This window comes from Apodemus sylvaticus, chromosome 19, assembly GCF_947179515.1.
Source record: "Apodemus sylvaticus chromosome 19, mApoSyl1.1, whole genome shotgun sequence".
In the NCBI taxonomy this organism is placed as follows: Eukaryota; Metazoa; Chordata; class Mammalia; order Rodentia; family Muridae; genus Apodemus; species Apodemus sylvaticus.
In genome coordinates this window covers 29,403,355-29,423,669 of record NC_067490.1, presented here as the reverse complement: position 1 = coordinate 29,423,669, position 20,315 = coordinate 29,403,355, and the positions used below count along the sequence as shown (strand labels likewise).

The 20,315-nt window shown below is 42.1% G+C and overlaps 1 protein-coding gene and 1 long non-coding RNA gene across 4 annotated transcripts in view; one reads left to right on the top strand and one right to left on the bottom strand.

Moving 5' to 3' along the window:
• Window positions 1-20,315, top strand: part of Lims1 (LIM zinc finger domain containing 1) — a 106,448-nt gene that overhangs the window by 9,544 nt on the left and 76,589 nt on the right. The window contains exon 1 of one of the 2 annotated variants that reach the window (XM_052164583.1): window positions 20,006-20,260. The exons of the other annotated variant lie outside the window; for it this stretch is intronic. The gene's annotated coding sequence lies outside the window, so the exon portion shown is untranslated. Of the gene's footprint in view, window positions 1-20,005; window positions 20,261-20,315 lie in introns of those variants that run through there. 2 annotated transcript variants of the gene reach the window in all.
• Window positions 200-18,790, bottom strand: LOC127670208 (uncharacterized). 2 transcript variants are annotated; one of them, XR_007974483.1, is made up of 4 exons: window positions 18,554-18,790; window positions 10,070-10,250; window positions 8,139-8,381; window positions 200-4,502 (listed from the first exon to the last, which is right to left on the bottom strand). It is a non-coding gene; the product is annotated as an uncharacterized LOC127670208 (long non-coding RNA). The 2 variants fall into 2 exon arrangements; XR_007974482.1 differs by lacking the exon at window positions 8,139-8,381 and having other exon boundaries at window positions 18,554-18,720.

Sequence of the window (20,315 nt, the reverse complement as noted above, 5' to 3'; positions counted from 1 at the left end):
TGGAAGCCTCCTCCTTCGTGAGGACTAGCTTTCATAATAATGGGAAGTGCTGTGGAAGCTGCCAAAGGAGAAGCAACCATCTAGACCATAAGGACATATCTTAAAAATCTATGTCCCAATAAACTAGAAAACCCACAAGTGGATGAATTTTACAGATGCACCTAGCAAAATTTAAACAACATGAGACAAAGCAGGTCCATAACAGGGAACAAAAGTAAATCTTTAATAATAATAAAATGTCAGACTACACAATTCTATGTTTACATGGATTCATTACTGAATTCTACAACTTTTAAACAGCACTTTTCAAACTAGCCAATAAAACAAACAAGGAAGAAATGCTACCAGAGTCTTTTTACAAAACCATTATTATTCTGTTACCAAAATCAGATAAAGACACAACAACAAAAAACAAAATTAGGGATATTCTCTGATGAATATAAAAATCTGAAAACTGAATTCAAGAACATTAAAAAGGTCATTAGCCAAGGTGGGTGTGGTGATGTACCCCTTTAATCCCATCACTTGGGAGGCAGAAGCAGGCAGATCTCTGTGAGTTAGAGGCCAGCCTGGTCTACAGAGTGAGTTCTAGGACAGCCAGGGCTACAGAGAGAAACACTTGTCTGGGGGTGGGAGTTATACAAGTGAGAAGACCTGAGTTTGCACCACGTAAAAAGGTAGACTAGCTGCCCATGTATCCCTAGTGCTATGCAGTAGAGTGGAGATCAGTGGGGCTGTATGACTCATATCTGTGTCATGAGTCATGTGACTTAGTCTTTGAAATTGTAACTGGTATACCAGAGTTTGTACCAGCCATTGCAGAATGAATAAGCAGAATCCTTATACTCCTTAAACCCATACAGTCTGGGAAGCTAAAGGACTAACATTCCAGAAGATATGCTTTCCTCAAGCCAGCTCCAACTAGCCTACCTGATAGAGAATCAATGCAGCCAGACAGTGATTTCTGAGGTTATCTTGTCCCTCCGGTTGGGTGGTCAGCCCTGAGTCTGGTGTGCATGGTGTTGGTGCTCTTCTTCAGCCTCCTGCACTACCCTCACAGCGTGTCTGTGTAGAGGGGTTTTTGTGTACACCAAGATTCCCGAGTCTGGAATTCTTCAGAGCTAACAGTGGTGCGATGTACTGAATTGCTTATAGTATTTTGCAGGCAAATTCCTACAAGATGAAGTACAAATATACTTTTATAGCATAGAACATATGAGCCGCATTTGTTTCCTGTTTTCTATTATGACTGAGATTTAGGGCTGGATAGATGGCTCAGAGGTTTAAGAACATTTGCTCTTCTAGCAGACCCAAATTCAGATCCTTACACTCATACCTCATACCTTCCAGTCATCTGGAACTCCAGTCCCAGGACATTTGACACCATCTTCTGGCCTGCGTGTGCATCTGCATAACATGTACCTTCATAGACGGAACATCCACATAAATACAAATAAATCAATTCTGAATTCATTCTAAGATATAGAAACAATGATGATGTTTGTTAGAGGTTGTTGTATTTTAAAGTTAGGTTTAATGTAGATCCTGGTAGTGTTTTGTTTGTTTGATTTTTGTTTTTTATTTTTTGAGGTGGTTTCATTCTGTAGCTCATGCTGGAATGGAACTCACTATGTGACCCCTAGCTAGCCTAGAACTCTAAATGATCCTCCTGTCCCAGACCCCCAGTGCTGAGATTACAGATGAGAGATACCAAACCCAATTACAAGTCTTGAATAAGATTTTTTCCCCCTCCACAAAATTATTTAGACTACACCATGTATACTTACTGTAATATACCTTTGAGTTGTGGGAAGTGGGGCCATGTTGTTGCCCAGACTGATAAGGTGACCCGGACAGATTAGCACTTCATCAGCAAAGGGGACCTTAGGACACAGGTAGACTGTGATAAGAATGAGGGTGGGTTGGGCATGATTATGATTTTGTAACCAGAGTTTTAGGGCAAAAGCCCAGCTCCAGCAATCTTAGGAAGGCAACCTCAGCTACCTCTCCATGTAATGAATATTGGCGAAAAACAGAGAAAAATTTCAGTCAACATTAGGAAGAGAAGCAAAAAGGCCCCATTGGCCAAGTTCATCTGTGAGGTACTGGCATGGGCTTTAGTTGAAATAGATTAAAAATTAGAACACTGCATAATTAAGCAGTTCTGGTGGAGGAGTGGCCTAGTTAACTGTCCTTTCTTTTCTGGTTCTACAAGGTGCTGAAGAAGGTTAGAGAATCTGTCTGGTTTGAGATGGTTTCTTCAACTCCAGGACATGTAGCCACATCCATCACAGATATAATTGCTATATTGACAGAGTGGTCTGCTCTGTGTGGCCCTGCCATTCCTAGGATCCAAGGTAGTACAAAGCTTTCTGATGCTTGACTTATCTTTGTATCTTCAGCCTTAAAGGGGATGAGATGGGTTAGGGAGATAATCAGTTCTTGACTGACTCTCAGGGCTGTACAAGGTCAAGCTGGAGTCTGACCAGAGTAAAGGAGCTAGGCACAAATGGAGGCAGGCTTCCTCCTGCTTTCTATCTGGTGGGCTTAGGTAAGAAAACAACTTCTTTTGGCAAAAGCAGCTTCTAAGTGTCTATTATATATATCTCCAGCACAGACTAACTTGCAGGCTGGCTCCAAGGCCTGGGTACCACCTTAGGTAACTACTCTTCCTAAAAAACAGAAACAGTTTCATAAAAGTGGTATATGTTAAGCCTGTCATTAACTAATAGGGTACCTTTGGGAATTTGATTTATATCTTCCCTCTAGTTCAGTTTATTCTTTGCTGTTTCAGAGTCTGTAAATACATGCTTACCTTACTTTTTTTTTTGTTTTGTTTTGTTTTTTTGTTTGTTTTTTGTTTTCCGAGACAGGGTTTCTCTGTATAGCCCTGGCTATCCTGGAACTCACTCTGTAGACCAGGTATGGGATTACAGAGTGCTGGGATTACAGGCGTGCGCCTACACTGCCCGGCATGCTTACCTTACTTAAACCTCAGGCTTAAGTTGAATGCCTGTTGTCCTTATGTAGAGTTTTAGAAAACAATCAAATATTCATTCATTTTTTTCAGTTTTTCTCATTCAGAGACGTTTAAAGGGAGTGGTGCCTAGACCATCAGAACTGCAGGCCATTGCCTGTAATAGAATATTGGGTTTTTTGTTTGTTTGTTTGTTTTTGTTTTGTTTGGGGATTGGTGGGGCTTAGAAGGCTATCAGCATAGTTCTTTTTTGGAAAACAATATAGACTGGCCTAACGAAGGGAGTCTTTCTTAGCCGCTGGAGATGGAATCATTCATCTATTATATGAGCAGTCTTGTGTGAGGAGTGTAGATAGTGATACATTGATAAAGTCACAAAGGTGAGGCAGGATAGACAGCTAGGGAAGATTTTGAGGATATGGGAAAAGAAAAGAAATCTGATTGGAGACTCTTACCAGCCAAGAATTAAGAATTCTAGTGTAAGCCAGGTGGTGGCAGCGCACGCCTGTAATTCCAGCACTCTGGGAGGCAGAGGCAGGCAGATTTCTGAGTTCTGTATGAACTCAGAACCATGTATGAACCATCTCTCCAGCCCAAGATAACATTCTCTTTAAATAGAGGTATTTCATGCTAAAATAGCGGTAAAACCTGGTTAAGGCCTAAGATATATGATTTTCAAGTATAGCCTTATTCTTTATATACACAAAGAATATAGAAAAATACTAAAAAAAAAAAAAATGTGTTAACTTCCCCTGTAACCCTAGGTTTTACCCTGTTAGCTATAATCCTATGTACCTCAGGAACCACCTTTTGGGTTCATTTAAGTTCCTTAGCAGAGATTTGAGGTGTAAGGTCAGAATCCACCAAAAGCAATATGCATGGCTACTTGATGATGCTTGAGATGCCCACACTGCTCTCTTGGGTATCTTCCTTCCTTCCTTTCTAAGTTGCTTTAGTCATGGTGTTTTATCACAGCGAAAGTAACTAAGACATGCTCTGTACTAGTCACTTAACTGAAATCCTGGAAGATGGAGCTTTGGGCTGGAAGGCTTCTGCTGTACTTTTTAAAGCTTAGTACTGTACACAGAGGTACACAAGTGCTTCTGTTATCTCTGGCACTCTACTGTCTGCTGTCCCTTGTCCTGATTGTAAACAACAGAAAACAATTTCTCATAACATAAACTAAGAAAGGAACTTAGTAAAAAGCTGTAGGTGAGGACAGAAGACAGACCGGTGATCTCAGTTGGCCTCGTCAGGTTGTCTTGAGTCAGCTCCAGCTGTGCTTCATGCTTCTTACTTGACTTAAGATTTCCATATTGGGAGCCGAGAAGGCTGTCTGACCTTATTTGGACATGTGCTCATCCTTGGTCTCTGATGTCAGGGTTTTCCCCCTCCTGTTTATTCAACTTTCTCCCATTTATTTGTTTTCCAGTGTTAGAGATTGAACCTGGGGGCCTTGGGCCTAGAAGTGCTATATCCTCTGGGCTATATCTTCAGCTCTCAGGGTTTCCATATTCACTCTTACCTACGGAGAAATAGGGAAATAGATTATAGGGAATAATAACTGTCCACTATAAGGATTTTATCTAATTTGAAACTGATCCTTAAACAAGCAAACTAGGGTCTTAGAGTGTCATTTGGTGGTTAGATGTGTGTTTAACTTACACAAGGCCTTAGGTTCAATCCCAAACATATCACACTCACTCTCACACACACACACACACAAACACACAAACACACACAACCATTAGTTGAAGAAGCTACTACTCATTAGGGTGTACCCCATCTATCATACAGGATTTTTTTAAAGTTACTATTATTGTGTATGTGCATGATGTGTTTCTGGATGTAGCATGCTTCATGCACAGGTCAGAGGACAGCTTTGCGGAGCTGGTTCTCCTTTTTTTCCACTTTCAGTTAGATTCCAGGGATCAAACTCGGGTTGCCAGCTTTGTGCAGCCGGTGCCTTTAACCACTAAGCCCTCTCATTGGACCTTAGGTAGCTTTTAAAGAGTGTTAGAGAAAAAAACAAAGAAGACAGGCATTGTGGTGCCTTTCTGTAATTCTGTCACTGAAAAAACTGACGCAGGAAGATGCTGAGTTCAAAGCCAGTCTGGCCTTTTTTTTTAAAATTAATTTATTTTTTTTATACTCCATATTGTATTCCCCACACACCCCCATCCACCCTCCCCAGTCCACATCTCATAACTCCTCCCCACCCCCTGTCTCCATGTGGGTGTCTCCACCCCCAACCCCACCTGACCTAAACTCCCTGATGCTCTTGAGGGTTAGTTGAATCATCTCTGAATCAACTCGGCAGTCCTCTACTGTATGTGTGTTGGGGGCCTCATATCAGCTGGTCTGTGCTGCCTCTGTGGTGGTCCAGTGTTTGAGAGATCTTGGTGGTCCAGATTGAGACTGCTGGTCCTCCTACTGGGTTGCCTTTCTCCTCAGCTTCTTTCAGCCTTCCCTAATTCAGCAATAGGGGTCAGCAGCTTCTGTCCATTGGTTGAGGGCAAATATCTACATCTGACTTTTTCAGCTGCTTGATGGGTCTTCCAGAGTTCGGTCATGCTAAGTCTCTTTGTGAGCGCTCCATAGCCTCAGTAACAGTGTCAGGCCTTGGGACCTCCCCTTGAGCTGGATCCCACTTTGGGACTGTCGCTGGACCTTCTTTTCCTCAGGCTCCTCTACATTTCAATCCCTGTAATTCTTTCAGACAGGAACAATTATGGGTGAATGTGGGATGGCAACCCTCTCCCTCATTTGATGCCCTGTTTTCCTGCTGGAGCATCCTGGGCTTTTTAAAGAGTTCGAAGGTATCTTGGATTACAGAGAGGCCATGTCTTTTTTTTTTTTTTTTTTTTGGCTTTTTTATACAGGGTTTCTCTGAGTAGCCCCTGGCTGTCCTGGAACGCACTCTGGAGACCAGGCTGGCCTTGAACTCAGAAATCCACCTGCCTCTGCCTCCCAGGTGCTGGGATTAAAGGCATGCACCACCGCTGCCCCACTGCCTGGCAAGAGGCCATGTCTTGGGAATGACATGAGAATTTTTCAGTCAAATTGAGCTATAGTAAAGTGAGCTATAGTAGAACACCGTGGAGGGCAGGGGGAGGTGTCCATGTGAGGCTGAAAAAATATAGTCTGAAAGGCTATTCAACTTTATATGATAAAAATTAGAAGAGACATCAGTGGCTAGGTAAGGTGGTATATAACTGCAGTCCAGGCACCTGAGAGAATAGGAAGGAGGTTTCTAAACTGGAGGCCAGTTAGGCTACACATCTCCCTACTGAAAGAAGGAAGAGAGGAACAGACCGGCAAATGCAGGGCAGGTCCTCATACTACAGGATCCTCCAAGCTACCTCACTATGGGAAGATACCACATTAATGCAGCGCTGATTAAATTTACTCCATTGTAATTTAACTATAAATACCAAAAACCATTTCTTCATGCTTATGAGGTATAGAGGTAAGTTGAGGTAGGATGAGGATTCTTTATATGAGACCCTTGTGTCATGGTCATATCTAATAAATAAACTAATGTAGATGTAGGCAGATCTCAGCATCAGAAATCACTGCTGGGATCTGTTCCGTGTGTGAGCCCATCCTCGTGAGGGAACATGCTGTATCTTCTGGAGACCTCCTCGTCCTAGAACAGTTTGTAAGGATCATTTTGTCAGCTCCATTCAGGGCAGGCACATCCTTCTAGATGACAGAATTATACGCTCTAGGACTCTTCTCTGTTTGAGTATTTTAACTTTTGGTTTTCTTCTCCTACCCAACCCCCAACTCCTACTTGGTTTTTTGAGACTGGGTTTTTCTGTGTGGCCCTGGCTGTCTTGGAACACACTCTATAGACTAGACTGGCCTCAAACTCAATCTGCCTGCCTCTACCTCCCTGAATGCTGGGGTTAAAGGTGGGTACCCCCACCCCCACTCCCAGCTTGGTGTTCTTAAATAATTGTTACTGTTTGGTTGCTGCAAGTGGCTTTGGCCACTGCTGTGTAAAGTTACGGAGCCAGCTGAGGACTGGCTCACACTTGGCAGGATCTAAAGGAGCCACGATAATGGAGCCTTTGTAGAAGCACTATCTGGGCTAAAATCTCTCTGAGGCAAGGCTCAGGATCATGGAGTCTTATGTGGAAGTTTTAGAAAAGTGGCCCTGTTCTGTTAGAAATGGTGATGGCAGGCATTGAAGGAACAGTTTGGGGATATTATTGCTGTTTAGGAACAATTCTTTACTGTGTAAACTATCCTGGTACTTTCATAAACTGCTAAGGAACCTGAGATTTCAAGTGCAGACTGGCTTCTGTAGATCCAAGCCAGCTTTCCCAGAGTCTCTGGGGACCTGCTCTGTGTACACACTATGGCTACTGCCATGGATTCTGATAGACTTCATCATATGAGGAAGAGCCGTGGGACACTTGAGTCACAATTGAATGTGTACAGTTTGCTAGAATTACAGCAATCTTTGGACTATATGCAAACCTAAGCTTGCTCAGCCTCCAGTTAGAGAGTCCTGAACACTGGGAAACATTTGCATATCTTTTGTCCTGCACCATGTTATTTAATCTCTACAACTTTTGCAGAAAAACTAAGCTATTTTCCTCTCTCTTCCTCCCCCCCTTCCCCCCCAGCACCAATTGAAACCAGAAATCCTTATCTCCTCATAAATTGGCCAGTGGCTGGCAAGGTGAAAGGGAGACCTGGATCCTGAAATTTCAAATCTCTTGTGTTTCTGTGGCATTAAACTGCCTCTGTGAAATCTGTTTAGTAATGAGGAGCAAGATATTTAAACTGGTTATTCTGGTGGGGCATAGTGATTCACTTCTTTAATCCCAGCACTTAGGAGGCAGAGGCAGACAAATCTCTGTGAGTTAGAGGCCAGCCTGGTTTACAGAGTGAGTTCCAGGATAGCCAGAGATACATATTGAGACACTGTTTTGAAAGTAAAATAAAAACCTCACTATTCTGAAACCAAGCAAACTGCCAGATGTTTTACCAAGTTCTACCTATTAAGCTACTGAGGTGCAGAAGGTTGGAGAGGGTAGGGGCTGGTGCCACTCTTGCTTAGTACTATTCAAGGACAGCCTTTTTCTTGTGTGTCTTTATGCTATTTGTAGAGACTTTCTTGCCATTAGAGATAAAGCACAGTGTTTACCTTCTGTTATTTTGTTAGATGTTCTTCGGGTATTGTGTACCTTGTTTTATGAGTCAGGGTCTCTCATTAGCCTGTGGCTTGCAGGACAGCGAACCCCAGGCCTCTGCCTCCTGCAAGTATGTGCCACCAACCATATTGGGTCCTTTTTATGTGGATTCCGGGCATCAGACTTAGGTTTTCATGTTTACACAGTCAACATTTTACTGACAACCATTTTCCCATGTCTTCGTTACTTTTCTGTTGCTGTGAAGAGATACCATGACCAAGGCAACTTATTTAAAAAGCACTTAATTGGGGGCTTGTTTCCAGTTTTGGAGGGTGAGTCCATTAAATAGAATGGTAGCAGGCAGGCAGGCAGGCAGGCATGCAGCTGGAGCATTAGCTAAGAGCTTATGTCTGATCCACAAGCCAGAGGGAGGGAGGGAGGGGGAGGGAGGGAGGGGGAGGGAGAGAGAGAGACAAACAGGGAGAGAGAGAGAGACAAAGAGAGAGAGAGACTGAGAGACTAGGCCTGACATGGGCTTTTGAAACCTCTAAGCCTACCCCAATTCTATACCTTCTCTCACAAGGCCGCACCTACTAGTCCTTCCTAAACAGTCCACCAACTAGGAGCCAAAGAGTCAAACATATGCGCCTATGAGGGCCATTCACATTCAAACCACCACATGCGAACTACGGAAGTTTCTTTTGATTTGTTGCTTAATCTGAATTTAATTGTCCAAAATAGGCAATTACTTATATTCCGTAGAATTAAAAAAGTAATCTTTTTGAATTCAGTGTTTTAATAACTTTCCAAAATTATTGCTTTTATTTTAGATTACAGCATTAGTTTTGAATTATGTTAGGAATTTTCATAAGTATGAAAAGAACATAATAATAATTAACTGTTTAAAAAGGGGCAGTGGTGACACATGCCTGTAATCCCAGCAGTGGGCGGCAGAGGCAGTCGGTGAGTTCAAGGACAGTGTCCTCTACAGAGTGAGTTCCAAGGCAGCCAGAGCTACACACACACACACACACACACACACATACACACACAGAAAAAAAAACAAAGAATTAACTTGTATGTAATATTCCAAATGTAGGTAACATTCCAAAATTTGTTTCATCATGTTTTAAAACATGCTTTTACCTCTATCACCTGCTACTTTTATAAGATTAGGCATATCCCTTGATTGTTATGGAATATAGAGTCTTTTTTATTGAAAATCATTTTTTGTACACTATATTCTGATCACAGTTTCCCCTCCCCAAGATCTACCCAGACCTGCCCCACCTCTTCATTTTCCCAACTCCATACCTTTCTCTCTTTAGAGGACAAGTGAAAATAAAGGAAAAAATCACAAGAAACATGTATAAAAATACATAAACAAAACCCATAAAAACACAAAATCAGAAACCCTAACCTTCAAGTAAAAGACCAGTAAAACAATTGTTCAAACAAAACAATATGAGACAGAAAGTCTACAAAAATATAATTGAGTTCGTTTTCTGTTGGCCATCTACTGCTAGGTGTGGTCGATGTACCCAGTGTGGAGTCTCTTTCTTCAATATGCATTTGTAGGAAGTTTGTGGGTATCTGCCTATGTATGGGAGTATGTGCCCTTTTATAATATTTTTCATTAAATGGATCAAACATATGTGCATACAGCTTTAAAGTGGTTGATTGATGGTTGTAAACACTTCATCTGAGAATGACATTCTACAGATATTTATTCCAGGGACTTACTTACTTCCCCATCACCATGGGATACCCGTCAGAGACCTTCCCATTCTTCATTTACGTACCTGAGAAACAGTTTTGGTGAAGGACGCCTTGATACCCTTCCTGTGAAGTTGTGAATTCTCTATTTTCATGATCAGACACCATAGACAGGTGGCTGTCCATATGTATTTGCTTAATAAACACTGAGGTGGTTATTCCTTCTCACCTGGACTGTTGAGTCAGCTCCCTAATTAGTGTCTCTGCTCCCCTGTTTCTCTTACACAGCAGCTGAGTATCTTGTCATACTCTTATGTCAGAACCCTTCATTCTTGTTCCATATCATCTTGCCGGTCTTTGTTTTCTCTTGAGAGATAGCCATAGTCTTTACAGTAATTCGCCATGCTCCCCTGAAAGTAGATGATTTATAGGGTTTGAGTCATATAGACTGGTATCTGGAGAGCTAGGGAGAAACCTTTGTTGTAGCTCAGACTGACAGATTCTGTGACTTCACACTTTCGTTCACTATCAGGCTACACCTCTTCTCAGACAGAGCCCAGTACATGATTGAACACACAGTCATGGAAACAACATTCAGAAGTTTTGAAACAAGAGTATAATGTTGGCATATTAGGGCTGAAGCTGGAATTGGATTTGCCAAAAACGATAAGGAATAACACGATTAAAAAAATATAAGGCTGTGGTGACAGTGCAGCTTGAAAGAACTTATTCCTTCAATGGGGGAGGGCTGTGGAGTATGGGGAGGAAAAGGACACAAGTCATTTAAATCATCCTGAAAAACCATTACCTACAAATCTCTATTCCAGGGACCTCAGTTCTTTAAGAGAGGCTCAGAGTTTAAGGAAGTATGAGCACTGGGCATGATCTTTGAGTGAAAACCAGGGTTCCTCTGTATCTGTTACCTCTAGAATGCTTGACTCTCTACTGTTCTATTAAAAAGTCAAACTTCCTTGTTTCTACATCTGTGCCACCAATAAACGACCCACTCCCATCATACATACATACATACATACATACATACATACACACATACATACAAAGGCCTAGTTTCTTCACATCCCACTAACAGGTCTGTCTTACTTTTTTGTGTGTTTGTTTGCTTTGGTAGTAGTCACCATAATCAGTATTTGGGTTTAGATGGGAAATATTTCCCCAAAGCCTGTTGTTGAAAGAGTGGTTCCTATTACAGTGTTTCCAGCTGGTGCTTTGGGGAAGTGATTAGATTTGCTTCTCTCTGGTTATGAAACACTGACCAAAACAGAAAGGATTTGTTTGGCTTATGAATTATATGGTGCATTAAGCCGCCCCCCCCCCCCAAAGCAGGAACTGAAGCAGAATCCCTGGAGGAATACTGCTTCCTGGATTACTCTCTGTGGATTGATAGATACTTACTCTCAAAATTAAAATGTACTGAATGAGACTTCAGGACTTGTGTTTGTGGGGGGAAAATATGATCTTTTAAAATTGTTACCTTGACTGAACAAGAGCTACTAGGTGTCAGATTTTATTCACACCTTCGAGGTAGTGGTGGAATAGAACATTTTTAAGGTAATACTTTTGTTATTTGAGAATTTCACACAATGTACATTGATCATACTCATTCCTTTACTATTCCTCCCAGACCCACTCCCGTCTCTGCACCTCCACTTTCTCCCCTTTTCTTTACTTATTATTGGTGTGTGTGTACATACATACATACATACATACATATATACATACATACAGTTATGACCAAGAAGCAAGTTGGGGAGGAAAGGGTTTATTCAACTTACAGTTCCAAATTGCTGTTTATCACCAAAGGAAGTCAGGACTGGAACTCAAGTAGGTCAGGAAGCAGGAGCTGATGCAGAGGCCAGGGAGGGATGTTACTTACTGGCTTGCTTCCCCTGGCTTGCTCAGCTTGCTCTCTTATAGAACCCAGGACTACCAGCCCAGGGATGGCACCACCCACAAGGGGCCCTCCCCCCTTGATCACTAACTGAGAAAATGCCCCACAGTTGGATCTCATGGAGGCACTTCCCCAACTGAAGCTCCTTTTTCTGTGATAGCTCCAGCCTGTGTCCAAGTTGACACACAAAACCAGCCAGTACAAATAACTATCCGTAGTTGTAGTTCCAGGAGTTCTAACACCCACTTCTGACCTTCATAGACACCAGGTACACATGTGGTACAGATTATTCAGGCAACACATTCATACACATAAAATAATGAAATCTTAAAGAAAAGAAGTAGAGAAACAGCATTGTAGAGATATCCTTTTTTCTATGTTCCTCTTTTTCTTGTTGCTGGGAGGATTGTTTTGGTTTTGAGATGGAACCTCAGGTAGCTCTGGAAAACTTAGAGCTAGCTATGCATACCAAGCGGGCCTTACAGCGAGCTGCCTGCCACTGCTTCATAGTGCTGGGGTTAAAAGCATACACCACCAAGCCATGGATGTCTTTTGCAATGTGCATTTCATTTTAAATTTAAGGTTAGTATCTTGATTTATTATTCATCACATTTTCTTGTAAATTCATGAGATTTTATAGGTAATTTAATGTCAGACTGTTATGATTTCCAATATCTGTTTTAGTTGGACAGATAATACTGACTCAGGTGACTTAGAATTTTCTAACACAAATACGTTATATTTGAATTTTTATCTTTAAGATTTTGTTTTAGCATTTTTATAGCATCAAGATTGAGAGAAAATGATTATCATCCCATTTTATGGATGCTAATGCTGAATATCAAGAATTTTGACTGAACCAACAAATTATAGCCAGTAAGTGGTATACCAAAGGCTAATTTTACTGTTAGTGTACTGTTAATGACTGGAAGATATGAAATCCACATGAACTGACTATTAGTCTGCAGTTGTAGTTCTTAATTGTTCACTTATTAAATATACTTTGAAGTCTTTTCATCAGTGCATATAATTTACAATGTAAAAAAAGGCACAAAGTTTAAGTACACAGGTTGGTGATTATTTTTTATGAATTGTGAACACATAGAGCAATGACTTTGAATATGATTGATGTTAAATATAGCCAGTATCATATGCTTAGAGCCTTTTGAGTCCAAATTTATCTGTTTTATTATTTTTATGTATGTATATATGGTATAGGGATTGTTGTGTGTATGTAGGGAATACCTTATTCTTTGAGACAAGGTCTTTCTTGGGACCTGTGGTTTGCTCGTTTGTCTAGACTGACTAACCAGCAGGCCCTGGGGATCCCCCTGTACCTCCCCATTGCTGGGATTATAAGCATAAGCTATTATGCTCATCTTTTTCTGTGGACGGCAAGGATCAACCTCAGGTCCACATGCTTGTACAGCCAGCATTTTCCTAAGTTATCTCCCCAGCTCCCTATTTACTTACATTTGAGACAGCATGGCCTGACACTTGCTATTTATACCAGGCTAGCTTAGAACTTAATCCTTGCTGCATCTAAATGCTGGAATTATGTGTGTGGTGGTACATACCATTATATTTATTTTTAAAATTTTGTTAAACTCCTGTGAATACTAATTTGAATGAAGTGGGTTTCTAATTTTGTTTGTTCCTTTGAGAAGTATTCATGGAGAACCTAGTCTTTGTTAGGCATGAGTGTAGATGTTGGTATTACATACAACATTTACTATGTGTAGTAACTTACACTTGGGGCTAGATTACTGAGGAATCAGGCAAATTCCTATGGGAACATGAGTGTCCAGCCTGAGAAGCTTTGGGAAACTACACAGGAAGTAACATCTAGACTGAGTTCTGAATGTGATTAGGAATTATTCAGACAGGGCATTTAGGGAGGAAGAGCTGAAGGCAGGAGGCCAAGAGGAAAGAGAAAGCAGGATGTGGAGATCAGCACAGCTGCTTTGGTGCTGCCCTGGAGCCTGGGAATCTGGGAGGGGGAGCCTGGGAGCACTGGAGCAGGGCAGAGGACGGGTTTTACTGCTACTGAAGGTCCCCTGTTACAGATAACAGGAATCTATTGCAAACAACGCTAAAGAAGAATTTTGGGGAAAATAGTGGGATGGCTCCCAGAATTGAAGACAGAGCTCAATATCAAGTCTCTGAAGAAAGCAAACAACCAAGGCAACTCCTGGTCTTTCTGAAGTTCTTGTGGAATTTTTCTACAGGGCCTTAGTTAATTTGCTGTGGCCACAGAGCCTTGTTCTACTTAGATATCCAGGGTCTGAGGAATAGTCTGAGTAAGTTAAATTAGATACATTGACCAAATCTAGAGCAATCATCCAACCAGAGGATGGGATCAGACTTTGTATCTGTTTTGTCCAAGTGGCTGTTGTGTGATCAGGACAGCAAGGCTTGTTACCTGAAACAATGAATAGAATTGAGGCCCAGCCTAGAAGGCAGAGTGTGGAGGCCCAGAAAGCCATAAGGGAGAGGGGTGATGGAGCTTTAGAAGCCAGAAAGCCTGTTGCATTAATCCAAGCAAGAGATGGTGTGCCAACAGTAATTCCTTCTGCAGGGAGGGAAAGAAGTACATTGATTCTGAGACTCTTAAAAGGAATAAAGAAGACTTGGACTTTGGAGGTTGGTTAGAAACATTAAGGCACTGAACTCTGAAATGAGTCCCATGTTTCTAGCTTGGGCTAGAACTATTAAGTAGATAGTGCTGTCTTTCACAAAGAGCTACTTTTTAAGAGAGTACTTTCATTCAGTTTCAAAGTATTGAGTTGGAGTGCATTTATCTTAAAAACACTGGGATTAGAGCTGTTGCTGGAAGTCAGACTGCCCTCAGAGCCATTCCCAATAGGGATCTTGTCAGGTCCCAAAGAAACTCAGGACAATTGGCTAACTAAGGTGCCTATTAGCACAGCACAGTGTGCACTGGCTGCGGCCTCACTCTGTTCCATGGCTCCTCTCTGCTCCTTCTGCACCCACCCCTACCCTAACCCTCTCTAGCTCAGGAGCTGTGCCCTCAGCTTCAGAGTTAAAAAAAAAAAAAAAAAACAAACAAACCTGCCATTTCAGCCATGTGCTTTCTTGGATCTCTCTTGGTCCCATCTCCTTTTCTTCTCTCGCTCTTCCCCAATCTCTCCCCTCTCATGGCCCACTCTATTCTGCTGGCCATGTTCACTCTATCACTTTCTGGTTTTGCTCTGGATTCTTTAAGATGTGCTAGGATTCAGCTGCGGAAGCACAGGAGGGAGGGGGTATTTAGGGCCAGGACTTGATACAAAGATCATACCACACAACAGATCTCATTCGAGAGATTTGTTGGGGTGGGAGTGAAAGGCCATTTGGGGGGGAGGTGTTGGAGGGAGGGGGAGACAGACAGACAGACAAAGAGACAAACAGAGACAGTGAGGGAACATGAGAGAGAAAACCTTCTCAAGAAGAGTCAGGGCAAATCTCTGCCCTTAAAGGAACTTCATAGGAGAACAAAGAACTTCTAAGTGTGGAAAATTTCCACCCATGATCGCAGGAAAGCCCCTGAGACCTCAGTGCTCCTTCGGAAGAGAATTCTTTTCTGCAAGGCACCCGGCCTCCTCACCTGTTTCCTGAGTTCGGACTTAAATAAAGCTTATCTCCTCCATCAGTTATGTCTTTTACTTTAGAACAAAACAAATTAGAAAGTAGGACCTAAGCACAGATTGGGGACGCTCTTGATTAAAAAGTTAAATTGTAGTTTGAATGTTTTGGCTAAGACTAGTAGTGAGTGCTGTTATCTTGTTAAATGAGTTAATTCAGATCCTAAGTGGTTCCTTCAGGTATTTTGGTCAGTGCTTTTGCCATTAGGTAGCTTAATAGCCTTAAGAATCCTCTGGTCTCAGTAGTGGTGTTAGACATATGTTCGGGTCACAAAGAAAGAGACCACCACTACAATTAAAGTGTTTGGACAAGCCAAACTTTACTCTTGATCAAGAGAGTGTGCTAGTCAGGCAGTGGTGGCGCACGCCTTTAACCCCAGCACTCTGGGAGGCAGAGGCAGGCGGATTTCTGAGTTCGAGGCCAGCCTGGTCTACAGAGTGAGTTCCAGAACAGCTAGGGCTACACAGAGAAACCCTGTATCGGAAAACCAAAAAAAAAAAAAAAGAGTGCTGGGAACACCAAGATAGTAAGTAAAGGTTTTATTGAGTGTGGATGACTAAAACCAGTTGCATAAAATGCTTACAAAGTGGGAGAGATAAAAAATATTTTAGTTTTTTGTCTTATAGTATTTGAAAGAAAAAGATTCATATTTGATATTTCTTACAGTGGTACCAGAACTATTTTTTAAAAAGGCAGGAACTTTTGAGAGCACTATTTGGACACTATAACCATTAAGTAGCCTAGGCCCAGAGGTACTGAATATCATGCCTAGGGCTTTTGGAATGGTTAAAAACAAAAAGACAGGAAAGAAAAGGAAAGGGGAATAAAAGGAAGTCATATAATTATCTGAGCATAGACCCTAACAGTAATCATAAAATACTCTTTTACAGTCTCAGGAAAACATGCTTCACCCAAAATCCCATGAAATTATATGAATGAGCTCTGTGTGTGTGTGTAGGCACAAATGTGCCACAGCATGGAATGGGGTCAGAGACAGTTTTGGGAAACTGATTTCTTCTTTTTATGGGTTTCGAGGATCAAACTCAGGTTGTCATGCTTATAGGGCAAGCACTTTTACCTGGTGAACCATCTCCCCAATTCCCCCCTCCTTGTATTTATGGATGATGCCTATTTATTTATTTATTTATTTATTTTTTGTTTTTCGAGATAGGGTTTCTCTGTATAGTCCTGGCTGCCCTGGAACTCGCTCTGTAGACCAGGCTGGCCTTGAACTCAGAAATCCGCCTGCCTCTGCCTCCCAAGTGCTGGGATTTCAGGCGTGTGCCACCACCGCTCAGCTTCCTTACCACCGCCCAGCTTCCTTATTTTTATACTGGGATACAACCTAGGGCCTTGTGTATTCTAAGCACACACTTTACCATTTGGCCACTATATTATCTGTATTTTTTTTTTCCTTTTCCTTGTTTAGAAAATCAAGTCCTTTAAGATAATAGTTAGGATATATTGTTAAGCTTTTTGTTTTGTTTTTTAATGAAGAATAATGAACTTGTTATGGGAAACCCACTAAAGAAGACCATTCAGACACAGTCTATAGCCATTTGAAAATCTTTATTCCAACTGGCTGAGACTACACTCAGGCATTTGGGACCAGAGTGTGTGTAGTTCTGAGCATTTAGAGTTTTTGAAAGCAAAAATCATGTTCTGGGATCTCACTCAGCAGTTGCAGGGTGGCAAAGGGTTTAGGGTTGGGGAGGTTTGCACAAGTAAGCAGTTTAATAGAAGCTAAGATAAGCAGTTAGCTGGAGGGGGGCATTTACACAAGCAGACTATTTACCAGAAACTAAAATAAGTTAGGTGGGGCATCTTGACCCCAGATTCCTAGAATAGAGTTAGATAATTTTCTATGGAGCTTCTCATCAAGGAGATCAAATCCTAATTAAACCTAAAATGGCCAAGAATACATGATGGAGGAGCCTCTGCACTGTCTTGTCACAAATTAACATTTTCTTAGGTGACATAGGGCAGAGGACCAGGAAAAGGGTGAGCAAGATACAGGGACAATTAATTTAATGTTGTTGGATTTTAAGAGTAGAGTACATCTAATCTCAGTGGTAGGGTGTTTGCCTAGGAGACTGAAAGACTCTGTTTGGATCCTGTGGTGGTTTGAGTGAAAATGGCTCCCTATAGGCTTGACTACTTGGTCCCCAGTTGGTGTAAATGTTGGGAAGACCTAGGAGGTGTGGCCTTGGAGGAAGTATGTCACTGGGGTTGGATTTTTAGGTTTCAAAAAGTTCATACCATTCTGCCTTATACTTATTGATCAGATGAAAGCTCTCAGCTACTGCTCCAGTGCCGTACCTGTGAGATTTCTGAGACAGCAATATTGACAGGGTAGAGGGGTGGTAGAGGAAGATCTCATACATACACAAATAAATAAACAAACAAACAAATAAACAAACAAACAAATAAATAAATGTCTGAGGAGATGTCTCAGGGATTTAGAGCACGTCTTGTTCTTGCATAGGACCTGGGTTTGATTCCTACCATTCATGTGGTGCCTTTCAACCATCTGTAACTCCAGTATTAGAGGCTTCAATGCCTTCTTCTGACCTCTGTAGACACCTTTGTACCTCTGTATGTCCATGGCACACATAAAGTACAGGCAATCCACTCATGCACATATACTTAAAAGTGTGTGTGTGTGTGTGTGTGTGTGTGTGTGTGTGTGAGAGAGAGAGAGAGAGAGAGAGAGAGAGAGAGAGAGAGAGAGAGAAATGGTGACCAAATAAGAAGTTGACACCATGTGCTATGAGGAGATGATGAGAAGACCCTTGAGGATGGTGAAGGAGCTCGGAATGGGACACATACTTGGCATCCAGATGAATATTGACCAGACCTGCTCCAAAGTAGAGAAGGAAGCACCAGTGCCAGTCATTTCAGCGTGCTCATCTCGTGGAGCACTGCACAGCCGTCGGAGTCAGCTGCTTAGAAGTAGACTCCAACCTAAGTGATGAGTGAGGTGGGAAGGCGGCCTGAAGGAAGTAGGGCTTCCCACTGTAAGAACCAGAAGTAGAACTAAGACAAGAAATGGGATGTATGGGGGGGAAACTTCACAGCTCTTGTCTTAGTGAGGGTTTCTATTCCTGTACAAACATCACGACCAAGAAGCAAGTTGGGGAGGAAAGAAATTCAACTTACACTTCCACATTGCTGTTCATCACCAAAGGAAGTCAGGACTGGAACTCAAGCAGGTCAGGAAGCAGGAGCTGATTCAGAGGCCGTGGAGGGATGTTTCTTACTGGCTTGCTTCCCCTGGCTTGCTCAGCCTGCTCTCTTATAGAACCCAGGACTACCAGCCCAGGGATGGCACCACCCACAAGGGGCCCTCCCCCCTTGATCACTAATTGAGAAAATGCCCAACAGCTGAGTCTCATGGAGGCACTTCCCCAACTGAAGCCCCTTTCTCTGTGATAACTCCAGCCTGTGTCAAGTTGACACACAGCTGTGTTACTAGTTGATAGGAAGCTCTCGCTTGGTGTTTAATTTCTGAGGACTCTAATGAGAAAGGAGAGGCTAATGACGCCTGTGATGACATGTGTAGAGGCTGAGGAGTTCTCTTCATGGTACACAACTGTCTCTGATGGAAACTGGGGTACTGGTGGCAGCAGTGGAGGGTGGGGCGGGAAGCTGTGCTTTTTACTTCTCACTTCTGCCTTCCCTAATCTGCTGTTATAATTGGGTTTTACACCATGAATATGAAGCCTGTTGATGTATCTCCCCAGGAATACTGACTGAGCCCAGAGTTCTGGAACTTACTCTGTCTAAGCTTGCCTGACATGAGTACCTCTCCGAGCACTGAGCTCTTCCCTGTAAGAGGGACTGCCCACAACATAGTTCAGTTCTGCTCTTTTGCTTCCTGCCAGCTCTAAAGACTGCCAGCACCCAGTGTCTGGGTAAAAAGCGCAATGAATTGCTTTCCTATTAAGATTAACCCCGGTTAGAACTAGAAAGCACCATCCTAAAAACAACTTCTTTATAATAAAGGCCAAATAATTTCTTGTTGTATTCCCAGTATGTCAAGACATTAATGCAAGAGGAAGGCAGGCTACATTTCTCCTGGTTTTCCTCACCCTCAACAAAAGACCCCCTCTTCTTCAGTGGAAACTTAGCATCACAGAGTCTCCAGAGATGACTCAGTCAGGCTGTGAGTCCTGAGCACTCTGGCCTGCTCCTCTTCTGTGCTGTGTTTGTTTAGGGTATCTTCAGTAGAAAAAAACAAAAACAAAACAGTTTCTATTGTTGAGCTAGCCTGTGCCCAGTATCCCGGTCTCTAAGCTACAGGTGGAGCTGATAGAGTTGTCATGAACATCCAACTCCTTTTGTGCTGATTAGTTATTGACCATTGTTTTCAAATATTTGTCTCCACATTACAAGTGGTTAAATGTTAACTTCTTAAGAATATAAGATAGCTCAGCAGGATATGAATTATGACACTTAGGGTGTTGTCTGATTACTTCAGAACTGTGGAGTTTTTGAGTAATACACCATGTTACATGATTTGACTGAAAAAAAAGCCTCAACTTGGTTTCATTGGCTTAAATATAGTTCAAAGCAGTAGCCACAGAGTTCAGATGAGGAAGTGCTGTACAATCAAGGAAGTAAGAGCCTTTAAAGATAATTTGCTTTTGTGGATGTGGCTGTCCAAATTCTGATAAGTGACTCGAATTAAGTGTGGAAGTACTGGAATAGAGATCCTCTATTCTAATTTAGGAGAGGAGTGTGGGGACCCTGAATGTGGAAACCCTCCAAGCCTCTGCTGACTTCTCAGAGGTGGGCTTGTATGGGTAAAGTGACTGGAACGGAGGAGAAGAAAAGGACCTGACCTACGAACTAGCACCGTACAGGGTACTGTTATATTTCTGCACTTGTTTTCTGTTTCACCTATCTTTCTCAGGTATTT